Source organism: Siphateles boraxobius, unplaced genomic scaffold (genome assembly GCF_051911475.1).
Source record: "Siphateles boraxobius isolate OS27281-9 unplaced genomic scaffold, OSU_SipBor_1 77, whole genome shotgun sequence".
Taxonomy (NCBI): domain Eukaryota; kingdom Metazoa; phylum Chordata; class Actinopteri; order Cypriniformes; family Leuciscidae; genus Siphateles; species Siphateles boraxobius.
The window spans coordinates 20,684,467-20,696,580 of record NW_027509205.1 but is presented as its reverse complement, the minus strand read 5'-3'; positions in this window follow the sequence as shown (position 1 = coordinate 20,696,580).

The following is a 12,114-nucleotide window of genomic DNA, read 5'->3' as shown; positions in this document are numbered from 1 at the left end:
CTTTATGACAAAAACATAGGAAGAGCAGTAGAAAACCTCAATAAGTGCTGCATTGAAGATGAAGATTTCGGGGGACTTTCCTTGAATCATCTCCTTCGCGCTCAGCCATAGTATGTAATAGTTTGCTGGAAGACCAAGAACCAGGTTCATTCCGAGAGAGACGGCGATAAAATAGGAGGATATAACATAGCACGAACTGGAGTTCGCTGAGAACAACGATTGGCTGCATGTTGAAGCGTTAGTTGCATCCAACGTCACCATTTTTCTTTTTTCCTTTAATCTATTAGCAAAGGAAAAAGAGAGATCAATAGGTGTAGAAAACAATAAGTGTAAACTTTAAAAAAAAAAATTGTATAAAGAATGTTTCCTCACAAGAAGCTCTTGATATGGTAAATGTTAGTTTGACTCCAGACGATTGAAAGTGGGACTGAATGTGGTTTGTTTTAAATGCTGAAGAACTGCATTACAGTGACATATTGGAGATTTTGAGACTTGTGAGCAGGTTTTGCATTGATGCAATATCCGAATTCTGTTTTTCTAACATGAGAAATGCTAGATACCATTAACAGAATAAGATTAACACAAGCTTAACTAAAAACAGCTAATTTAATCATAATGACTATTTTCTCGTAGTTCTACCAGAAAGACTCAGAAGGCAAGATTATATCATAATGACATTTATTAAATATAGCTGCAAGCAGCAATTAACAGGGTTCAAGCATTTAAGACCTTCATGCCTACTATGCTGTTGGCCTCCAGGCCGAACCGAAATGTAGGCCTGAAACCACAAAATATCCATGATGGAGAATACGCAAATTATATAAATCTTTAAAATTCTTTTGAAAAAATTTGGTTTTAAATATTTGTTTATCAGCCAATGCTGGATAATGATAAAGATTAGATTAAAAAGATTTCTTGTCGCTCAAAGTAGACACGGGATTCGCTGTTTACATCCTTCCTTGTCACCTTTATAAGCAGCATTTCAGTACTGTACATCTTACTTACGACCCCCTGTGTGAAACTGGTGACTTACTCGAAAGCGGCACCTACTGTACTCGGATGCCTACCTGCGCATGTATATTACAGAGATGCGGTGGCCAGTACTAGCATCTATGTTGTTGAAAAAGGCACCCCAATACTGGGCATGGACTTAGTGTCTGGGCTCAGTATTCCTATTGCTGGAAATTAAGTGGTCTCCCCCTCCTCCGTTGTGAGACAAGTGACGGCTGCAACAACAACAGAGGCCATCAGATGCGCTAAAATGCTTTGTACATCGGGTGAATATAAGAGAGCCTGTACTGCAAATACTGCACAGACTTCCTTTATCAGTTAGAAATGCAGTTATCAAAGAAGCCATCATTGTGCTGGTAGATGCTTTTTGACCCACTATTACTGTGCAAGGCCTGCTACCCAATGACTGCCACATTCAGGCTATTTTGCTAGCACCAGCGTCAACTGACACAGCCAAATTACACTCATTGTTAGGACTGACGTCCTGGATTCATGGTTGTGCCAAACTACTCTTTGGAGGTGGAGCCTATGAGGGCATACTTAAAGAATGCAGGTGTTTTTTGGCAACCCTGTGGAAATTGTGACTGATAATGGTGTACAATTTATATTTCTACACCTTTAGAATACCAAATATGTTCGTACCTCCCTGTACTTTCCTCACGCTAATGGCGCTATGGAGCGCATGAACCATGTCCTGAAGCATTGTGTTAAAACGGCAAGCTTGAAAGGAAATCCCTGGAAAACTTCTGTGAGTGATGTCGTGCTGCATTACTGTGCCACACCTAATCCCACCACAGGTGTTGCTCCCAGTGAACTCTTGCTTGGACGCAAAACTGAAAATCACCTTACAGATTCTAACCGGCGGGCCCTCTGCTTGTACTGATGCTACAGTGCGAGCTCGCATTTACGCTCGCCAGTCTCAAGTCAAAACCTACACTGACATAAAACGGGCAGTGAAACCATCTGCTTTACGACCAAGTGAGAGAGAGCATGTGCGAATACCTACTCATGTGATAAAGGGCAGGTCGAAATTCAGTCTGCCTTGTACAGTGCTGGAACAAAAAGGTCAGGACACGTATATCCTTGATGACTGGAGAGTGTGGAATACAATACACCTCTAACCATGTCCAGGTCAAAGCCACTATGAAGAGTTTCCAAAACCGTTGTCGCACTGGTAGCTCAAAGACAGCCCGAAATCAGACTCCCACCAGTCTGGCACAAAGATTTTGTCACAAAAAGGTGGTCTTTAGACAGTTGAGTTCTTTTTTGGCTAAAAATTATGTGCTAGATGTTTTTCAGTCTGGTTTCAGAGCAGGACATAGCACTGAATCAGCTTTATTACAGGTTACCAATGACTTGTTACTCATTGGGGACTTGGGTAGTCAAGGAGCTCTAATTATGCTCGACCTTAGTGCAGCCTTTGATTTGATAGACCATGATATTCTCATTGAGCATTTAGAGCATGCTGTGGGTCTGAGAGGGACCGTTTTAAAATGGTTTTCCTCTTATTTGAAAGAAAGGTCTTTCTCAGTAAGGATTAGGGATTTTTCTTCCTCTGTGGTTCATATTGACTGTGGAGTTCCTCAAGGCTCCATTTTGGGGCCTATTTTGTTTACTTTGTTACTAAAGTTTCTATGTTTGTGCGCTGTATTTGTTACATTGTTACATTATGTCTTGGGGAGGTGAAGTGTTGGTTAGAACAAAATTGTCTCCAGCTAAATGCAAAAAGTAATAATTTTTTAGCCGAATCAAGGTGATAGAAATTAAAACTAGCCTGCGGCTAACTCGGGTACGCTTACATTTGTTTTGAATGTTGATCAGTGTACATTGTCCCTTTTCAAATAAACAAATAAAATACAATGCTCCTCACAAACACTAGGAAAAGGTATCATATTATCCCAGTTTTGGTAAAGCTGCACTGGCTTTCGGTTATATATCGGATTCACTATAAGGTGTTACTTTACGTTTATAAAGTTGTCCATGGCCTGGCCCCAGAATATATTACTAACTTAATATGAATTCATGTAGACCTTAACGATCACTTAATTGTTTACTTCTCGCGATTCCTAAAACTCGCTTGAAAACTAAAGGGGATCAGGCTTTTTCTGTTGCCAGCCCAAGACTGTGGAATACCCTTCCACCTTCCATCAGATCTGCACCCTCAATTGATATTTTTAAATCTCGATTGAAAACTCATTTGTTTTCTATGACTTTTAATTCTTGAAATCTTGGCCGTTGTATTTTGTTTTATATTTATGTTAGGTCTTTTCCTCGCTGCTTTTTTCTTATTTTTGTTTTTTTGTTACTATTGACTGTTGTCTTGTTTTCTGTTTTATTATGATTTGCTATTATCTGTAGACTGCTTTTAACTGTACAGCCCTTTGGTCTACTTTGTAGTGCAAAAGGGCTCAATAAATAAACTAGACTTGAGACATAAACTGTACTCACAAGCATTATCCTGCATTTATCATCAGTGTGTGAATGTTATGGATGGGTTGTACAATACACTAATTTTGCACATGAAAGTAGCTGAACCATATTTATTTGCTTTTGTGTAATCTCGCTAATATTGTGAGTTGTTACAGTATGTGTGTTTGTGTGTGTGTATATATATATATATATATATATATATATATATATATAAGCTTAGCAACTAAATTGTTTATTATAGGCTATTATATTTCTCTGCATATTTCTTTGTTTTTTTAAAGTAATTAAACTCGCTGTTTCACTATTAACCTAGTAGAGAGATGCTGCACATAGGTAATTCACACGCCCATGATCAATGCCTGTGAGATGAATGAGAGGGTATTGCTTATTTGCTTATTTTTTTACACATTCATTTCATTATATATACAAAGTACATGGTGCCCGCATGCTGTATGCCTTAATCATGTCATGTTTACAAAAGAATATTTATTTACACACTGATTGATGCTGCTCAAAGGTGGCATACACAGCAATTATTGCACAATGTTAAAAGCATACTTGAAGAGTATACCTTACATTATTAAATTAAAAAACAGGAAGTCATTACAGGGTAGCACAGATTAATAGGGGGCATAAATGACACCACTAAAAATACCACCAGAATTTGAGAAATATTTAGGTAGAATTGCTGGAAATTGTTCCAAACGGATCATTTGAATGGATCAGTGATGACTCATTCATTAAGATTATTGGCTATTGGCGGTTTGTTTCATTTTTCAGTATCAATTCCTTTCTCACGGTCACAATACCTATAGTGGGTAGCCTATTGAGTTTCTTCCTGTGTGTGGCTTCAGAACATGGGCAGATAAACAGACGTGGGTAGAGTATCCAAAAACTGTACTCAAGTAAAAGTACAAGTACTTAAGTAACTATTACGATTATTATTTTTACTTTGAGCAAATATTTCTATGAGTAAGAGTAAAAAAGTATCCAATGAAAAATCTACTCAAGTAGCTAGTTACTAGTTACTTCAGATCATATATAGCCTACATAACAATACAATAACATGTTAATATTTTGATAGATATTGAATTTGAATGATTATTATTATTTTCATAATTAGATCTCTTTGCAACAAACACATAAGAGACGAGCATTATTTCTGGCATCTGTAGCCCAAATATCATTGCATGTTTTTTGGATTGTATAATAATAATGTATAGTACAGGTACATTTGAATTATTAGAAAATGTCGAAATAAAGTGAACCTGCAGAATTTGCGTTCAAAGGCATGTAAAGGGAACTGTAGTGTATTGAGTTGTATGTAAACTCAGGAATAAGCACTGTTTGGCCACTCCAGAGATTAACTCTGGGTTAGGTTTTGGTTGGCTAGTTCATTGTCCAAAAGACCTGTGTTCACAGAGTTTGGTAATTCATATTACACAGTAAACCAAAATAAGAACTCTGTTGTCCCGACTCTTATTTGTGTTATTTGAACGGTAGGCTATCAAAACACAGCAGGAACCACTGACTTTGAAAACTCTTCACATAGAGTGCTGAATATCTGAACAAACACTGATCAAACGCACATTGACGGAATAATCTTCTGTCTGTTCTATAAAACTAAATCCAATGTATATTTCTACCAGAAAGACTCGGGAGGCAAAATGACGTAACAAAAACTTGAAACAAAAATATATTGCAGTATATTGGAAAATATCATGTGATATATTAGGCAATATATTTCCATATATGGGATTTAATATTTATATTTTCCAATATATTGCAATATATGCATGGACCATATATGTATATATATTGATACATATAAAACAAATATATTGCAATCAAGACCAAAAAAGTCACTATATTTTTACATGTAATAGTTTGAATTTATATGCTTTAATATAATGTAATATATGTGCTATATATATATATATATATATATATATATATATATATATATATATATATACATTTAAACTGTAGTTTTACGTAATTTTACTGTTTTATTTTGCAGATTTTTCATTCATATGTAATATTACTAGATTAGCATTTATATACCTTTTACCGGAATGTGTCTTGGTTGATGGTACCGTGTTACTTAGTTTTTCTTCTTTTTGTTTGATTTTAGCCAAGTTCTACTTCAAAGTCTTGTAATTTTTAGGATTTCTGTTGCATTTTATTACCAACAATTTTTACACCTGAGGGTAAACTTATTTGCCAAACAGCCGTCGACGAATAGCACTATTTTTTTCGATGATATAACGTATATATTCCAGTTGCCCAGTAATAGCCTATGTAATTAAGTTAACGTTATTAGTCGTAGGTGCATGTCGTCTTAAAGCTAAAAATGTCCGTTTTCCGAGGCGAGGTTGGATACGTTCATCATTACGTCACCCTTTACTTCTGTCTATGGGGTTTTCAAGTAACGTTATTTAACCAAAGAAAAGTATTAAAAAGAGCTTGTGACTAAACCGCTTGACTCCGTTAGACCTGTCAGTCAAACCTCATAACTTCAACCCACCTCATGAATGAGGAGTGATGGGTCGGTCATGAACGATTTGTTCAATTTGAACCAATCTTTCATATGACTCGGGAACACCGGGTTTATGAACGACTCATGGGGGTGTTTTTTTAATGCTCTGGTTCAAACAGTTGAATGCACTAGTAGGCCTAGTTAGTCAGTTAAGTAGCCATGACATTTTTACAGAATGTTGCAGTGCTTATTATAAATGAGTTATCCGTGCACAATATTATTTTTTTTAATATATTAATATATACACGCATATGTTACAACAGGAAGTTCTCCTTTGAATGCGGAGTACTTTTTGTTATCTGTGGACCAAGTCATAGTTAACAGCAACATCAACATCTTTAGTGAAGCTGTCAGGCTGATGTTTGCCTCATACTACTGCCTGAACATTTCATACCCAGCAGACCAAGGAGCAACCCTGGAGATCTTGCAAAGGTAAAAAAGCAGCAATGTCAGTCAACAACCTATCACATTCTCTCTCTCTCTCTCTCTCTCTCTCTCTCTCTCTCTCTCTCTCTCTCTCTCTCTCTCTCTCTCTCTCTCTCTCTCTCTCTCTCTCTCTCACACACACACACAACATCCTCAATCACACATCCTCACACTCACCTAAAAACTGTATTTTGAATAAAGGAAAACTAATATTAATATCGTGGGAGATCTTTCGGTGTTTAATGTTCTATTATTTTAGAATTTAAAATGTTTTCTGGTATGTCTGAGTTTTTGGGGTCACCATTGTGCTGAAGAGTAGACCCTGTGGTTATATTGACGATTGGCTGAAGTCGATTAAGAGTAGACTATAATTACTATATTTTAATAATAATGACTTTGAGCACGATATTAAGTGGTTTAAAGGTTTGCACATATATTGCAGGTTGCATAATTAAGTATTCATATATTTTAGATGTTACATGTATATATCTCCATATATGTACATACATTGTATGTGCATATTCACATATATATGTACACATATATTGTGCATACATTTTACAATAGGCTATATATGTACATATATTGCAATATGATTTACATATATTTAAAATATATTCTACCATATATTAAACATACATGTGACACTATATCTTTACATATATCATCAATACATTTTCCCATATAAATCGGAATACATTATGGTGGATATTTATAAATATAAAATTGCATATATTTTACGATATATAAACATATTATATATTCATGTTCAATATATTGCAATATATGGAAAGTGGCAATCATTTGTAAATTTTGCAATATATTGCAATATATTACATGAATATATAATGTATTGTATAATATATGCATCATTAATATATTATTCCATGTATTTCCAATATATAATATATTGGAAAAATAATATATTACAACATATTACAATATATTTCAAGTAATATATTGGTAAATATATTTTCCTTTCGTAAGGGAAAGCATTAATTTATTAACAGCCCAGTAAGCAAGTATTGTGTTATGAAGTTCTTTGGCATAAGCCCGTCTGTAACCGATCTTTTATACTACAAGTAATAGAACATGATTGGTTAGATATGAAGGTAATGAGTGACGTAACAATTGTGTCTTCCTGGCAGAACTTACGCTAGAGCTTTCATTTCTGTAGGCGCGTCTATCTAACTGTGTCTAAGCAAAGACATTCGTTTTCAAGACGAGCAGGTCGCCGCCACTGCGCGATACTCAGATTACTGCGGGTTGGCCCACCACCAGCATACTTTTGGCTGGTCCATGATTTTATAACACTCTGGATGAATTAGAGAAGAGTGTTACAATTACCCTGTGGGTTTTTCGCTTTGTAAATGACAAAAGCGTTGAACAAACTGATCTGAAACAGATACATGACAAATTTCTTCATCCACTTGTGTGACTTCCTGATAAAAGGGTAGTACACAATGTTTTGGTCTAGTTTGTCAACGCCATTCATTTCATGAATGTATTCCACAATGCATGCTGGTTTTTGCTTTGCAACTTTTTCTTGGTGGCCTCTCTGCCATACCTCAACACGCTCCATGTTGTTCTGATGGAATGTTGTAACCATTTTCACTGTTTGTTTCCCGGCTGTGCTGCGACGGGCGTTTCCTGATCCGGTTGGGGTTCTGCTGCACACTAGGTATGATGGCAACTTCTTCAGCTTGGCTCGTCTGAGGGCCAGAACCAGGGTGAAATGCGTCCTTGTGCGCGAGTTGCTTTACGCAGATGACGCTGCCTTCGTGGCTCACACTGAACAAGAAATTCAGGAGATGTGCAATTCTTTTGCTGCTGCCTGCACAGAGTTCGGACTTACCATAAGCCTCAAGAAGACAGTGGTGATGGCTCAGAACGTTCCTGCTTCCCCTCACGTCACCATCAATGGCACAGTGCTGTCGGCTGTCGAGAAATTCATCTACCTCGGCTCAACCTTGACAGCAAACAACACCCTTGATGCTGAACTGAATACCAGGATCGGTCGTGCCTCAACAACCTTTGGGCGGCTTCAGTCTCGCATCTGGAACAACAGCCACCTTTCTCTCAAAATAAAGGTGCGCGTATATGAGTCCTGTGTGCTCTCCGTTCTGCTATATGGAAGCGAAACGTGGCCTACATACCAGCGGCAGGAGCACAAGCTTAATGCTTTTCACTTCCGTTGCCTACGACAGATCCTTGGCCTGTCATGGCAGGATCGGGTCCCGAACACCACCGTGCTGAAGCTCACTAACAGCAGTGACATTTACACCATGTTCCGGAGGAGGCGACTCAGATGGATCGGCCATGTACGTCGTATGCCAGATGAACGTCTCCCAAAGTCCATCTTCCATGGGGAGTTAGCTGTGGGACACCGCCCTCGTGGCCGACCCAAGCTCCGCTTTAAGGATGTCGTCAAGCGGGACATGAATGTCTTTAACATCAACCCTGACCAATGGCATCACCTTGCGGAAGACCGGGCAGCTTGGCGGTCTGTGCTGACAGAAGGCACGACTCTGTCCTGCCATGCTTACACCAGCTTCTGCACAGAAAGACGGCATGCTAGACACCGTTCAGATCGGCGCTTGCGCTGTAAAAGGCCTTGATGATTGATTGTCTCTCCATGCCAAGACCATCACATTTTCTTTGTGACGCATGATTGTTTCCCCAATCCTAAGGTCAGCATCTCGAATCACCGGCGGTTCACCTCTGTTTTTCCTAATTGTACCAAATACATGGGTTTTCATATCAAGTAGGCGCTCACACAGTCGTACAGAGTTGTATAAGTTGTCCATGAACAATCTATAGCCATGACCTACTAGGCGATCAAGAAGAGAGACAACCCGGTCTCCCAGGGCAGCGCTTTCCCCAAAATAGGGCTTCATGTTAAAACAGTACCCTGTATCAGAATCGCACATGATGTAGGATTTTATTCCATATTTGATGGGTTTCTGGGGATTGCACACCCTGAAAGCTAGGTCCACGCCACAGAAACATCCCCTCATCAATGCAAATGTTTGACTTAGGCTGATACATTTTGCGGAATTTGGACACAAAGTGATCCAAGACAGGGCGGATTTTGTACAGCCTATCAGTACAATTGTCTGGTCTTGTTGTATTATCATTGAAGTGAAGAAATCTCCATAAGATTTCAAACCTGTTGCGAGGCATGACCTTGTTGAAGTAGGGGGTAGCTAACATGTTATCTGTACACCAGTACATATCAAGTTCAGGCTTATGAATGATACCAGTGAGAAAAAGGAGTTTTCATTTCTGAAACTGTGACAGGCTTCCAATGCATGATATCTAGCATGTTGTGAAGTGTAATTCATAGCCTGAATACACTGATCTGCATACAGGTTTGGTCTGATCAACAATGCTTTGAATCAGTGCATCAGAAATGAACAACTCAGTAAAGTCTACAGGTTGTTCTGACTCAAAAGCAGCAGCATCACCGATAGGCCAAGGATTCTCAGTGAAGGGAATTTTTTTTGGCTGCCAGTTAATTTCATGCCACTCAGGATCATCAGGTTCAGCATCTTCATCTGTTGGATCAAAGTGGCCCTTGTTTGGTCACCAGCAGCACCATGTTGATGTACTTGACGCATCCGGCCTCTACCTCGCTGTGTTCTACCTGTAAATAATTATATTAATAATGGGAATTACTTTCAATAAACAGACCAAGATACACACACACACATACTGTGTGTGTGTGTGTATATATATATATATATATATATATATATATATATATACACATATATATATATACACATATATATATATATATAAATACATATTACAATGTGGTAAATGTGCACAAAGAGAGAAACAATTTGGCAATTACACGCTCATATTTACAGACACAGCCACACATAAATGCCTGCACACTCACACACAAATATTATAGTGTTTATATATATATAATATGTATATATATATGTGTGTGTGTGTGTGTATGTATTTTATCCCATAAAGATATAACACTTTCCAAGATAAATAAGAAATTTTCTTATCTCTTATCTCTTCTTTGACTTGAGACAACACTTATTTTAAACTTAAATTCAACTTTCAAGAGCCTTGTTAGGTGTCCGCTCATCATCAGTCCATCGGGGGCGACACAATATTTTGTCATTTCCGCTAAAGTGACGCATTCTCGCGCCTTACATTGAAAGAGCCACAAATGAATTTACATAGCATTACATCAAATTCACATTTTTACATTGTACCTCTAATAGATGAATGCATGAAATGATATATTTAATTATAAATGAATAATTAAACAAATGCATAGAACATCTGCATAACAGCAATTACTTTCTGGCTCTGAACCATCAACTGCACAGATTATCAGTACACTCTCAACAGGTAAATTATTTATTTTCTTAAAATATCTATAAATGGTTTCTAACTGGTTTCCTAATGATGTCATTTTTTCTTTTTAGCTTAAAGTTGCAGTAGGGAGTTTTGAGAAAACCTTGACTTAGCCTGAAAATTTGAACAAGCACAACTTACAGGTCCCACCCCCTGCTCTCTGCTGCGCTACAGCCCTCCCTCCACAGCTCCTCCCTCCACAGCTCCTCCCTCCACAGCTCCTCCCTCCACAGCTCCTCCTTCCACAGCTCCTCCCTCCACAGCTCCTCCCACCACAGCTCCTCCCCCCACAGCTGTGCGTGTGCGTGACATTTTATCTACATGTTATGCTGCTAGAGTTTTGACACCAAGTCAATGGGCTCTGTCTAATTCTTTATTTTTCGCTTGTTTATCGTCATCGGTCTTTTTCCTTTTACCTCTTTGTTTTATGAGGTGCCACTCGAGAAATTGGCAGTTTAGGTTGTTTCTCCGCCATTAGCACAGCTGCAGCACCCGGCAATCTTGAGTTTGAACGACGGTACGCGCTGTGCAAGAGAGGGGTGTGATCAGCGCGTACACGAGCGCATAGGCGCCGATACCGTGGGTGCTCCGGGGCTCGAGCACCCACGTGTGCCAGACTGCCAGTAGGCTACATTGCAGTTGGTGCTATGTGAAGCGTCTGTCACACTGTGATTGGTTATGTCGCTGTCAGTCGCCTGCTCCATATCCTATCCACCAATCACAGCGTTTCTCGGATGAAAACGCGTCTGATCGCGGTTACGTGTCAGTTAAACTTTTGATCTCCAATCCTGTCTGTATTTGTGAGAAGTGGCGCTGTCCTGAGCTATGGTCCTGAGTTGAAAGATAGCCTACTTTACGGCTTTATTATCAAGTAAATAGGTGTGTGCGTTCGTGTCGGCGGCTGTCCATTTCCTAAAAGGGGTCGCACACCGGACGAGAAGCGCAGCGCCGCGTCGCGCAGTGCCATGTCTTTTAAAATTCGAACACATTATTCTCTATGAGTGTAACTTACGAACACCGGCGGCGCCCAGCTACGGCTTTAGGACCTTGTTCAAAATCTTGCCGTGCCACAGAGCGCGATTTACATAGTTTTATATTAAATTTACATTTATTTGTCTCAAATCGTCGTTAATGTATACTGACTACAACCTGTGCTGCAATATACATTTAGTTTTACATTCATTTCCAGAAATCAGCTGCTTGAATGAAAATTGCTGATGTTATCGGATTTTCAGACGAGATTCTCAATTCATTCAGTTAACGGACGCTCTGAGGTAAAGTGTTCAGACAGCAGACTTTGCAACGGTTGTATTTAATTGTAC